The following is a 1,423-nucleotide window of genomic DNA, read 5'->3' as shown; positions in this document are numbered from 1 at the left end:
CCCCAAAACGAGAAACTGTATTTCAAAATAGAAAACATTGCCTATTATAACCATACACTTTAAAAAGTCACGTTTTCACCAAAAATAGCATAGCTTAATGAAATATCAAACATTAAAATCTCTATATCCCAGTGCTATACCTACTTTAACACTATTACAAACGTACATAGTGAAATGGGTAGCTTTAAAGGGTAGCAGAGGAAAAATTCTTTTCCCCTTTACCCTCTTAGGTTCTCTGGCTGGAACCCTATAAATTGGACGAGCAAAGATAGATTAAAAAAACCCAACAAGGGCTCTGCACCCGTAGCACAGTGGTTACGGTGCTGACCACATGAACCAAGATGGGTGGGTTCAAACCCGGCCCGGGCCAGCTAACAACAACAGCTAAGCTTGCAAAAAAACAACTGCAAGAAAAAAATTGCTGGGCATTATGGCGAGCACCTATAGTCCCAGCTACTTGGGAGGCCGAAGCAAGAGAATTGCTTAAGCCCAAGAGTTTGAAGTTACTATGAGCTATGATGCCATAGTGCTCTACAGAGGGTGACACAGGGAGACTCTGTCTCAAGAAAAAAAAAATTGGGCGGCACCTGTGGCTTAGGAGGTAGGGCGCCAGCCCCATATTTTCAACATTAAAATGTTGAAACCTAGCCCTGGGTTGGCAGGTTCAAACCCAGCCCTGGCCAAACTGCAACAAAAAAAATAGCCAGGCATTGTGGTGGACACCTGTAGTCCCAGACACTCAGGAGGCTGAGGCAAGAGAATCACTTAAGTCCAGGAGTTGGAGGTTGCTGTGAGCTGCGTGATGTCATAGCACTCTACTGAGGACGATAAAATGAGACTCTGTCTCTACAAAAAAGAGAGAGAGAGAGAGGCTCAGTGCCTGTAGCACAGTGGTTACAGTGTCAGCCACATACACCGAGGGTGATGGGTTCAAACCCGGCCCGGGCCAGCTAAACAACAATGACAACGGTAACAAAAAAATAGCCCGGCCTTGTGGTGGGTGCCTGTAGTCCCAGCTACCTGGGAGGCTGAGACAAGAGAATCTTTTAAGCCCAAGAGTTTGAGGTTGCTGTGAATTATGACACCATAGCACTCTACTGAGGGTAACATAGTAAGACTCTGTCTCAAAAAAGAAAAAGTTAGCTGGCTTATGTGGTGGGCACCTTGAATCCTAGCTATGTGGGAACCTTTAGGCAGGAGGATTGCTTGAGCCCAGGAATTTGAGGTTTCTGTGAGCTAGGCTGATCCTATAAAACTCTAGCCTGGGCAAAAGAGTGAGACTGTCTCAGAAAAAAACAAACAAACAAAAAAACAGGCAATCCAGAAGCCATTTAATTTGTAAGTAATTGAAAGTGCCAAAACCTAAATATAAATTACCTTTTAAAAAGTTGTTTCAGGGCTCAGCGCCTGTGGCTCAAGTGGC

The 1,423-nt window shown here is 44.6% G+C and overlaps 1 protein-coding gene across 1 annotated transcript in view; it reads right to left on the bottom strand.

The window, feature by feature from the left end:
• The window catches only part of RAD51C (RAD51 paralog C), a 45,462-nt gene that overhangs the window by 35,335 nt on the left and 8,704 nt on the right, over positions 1–1,423 (bottom strand). The gene's annotated exons all lie outside the window — the stretch shown is intronic.

This window comes from Otolemur garnettii, unplaced genomic scaffold (genome assembly GCF_000181295.1).
Source record: "Otolemur garnettii isolate 467f Iridium unplaced genomic scaffold, OtoGar3 scaffold00094, whole genome shotgun sequence".
Taxonomy (NCBI): Eukaryota; Metazoa; Chordata; class Mammalia; order Primates; family Galagidae; genus Otolemur; species Otolemur garnettii.
Note: the sequence above shows the minus strand (reverse complement) of the source record. Positions and strands in the feature narration are given on the sequence as shown.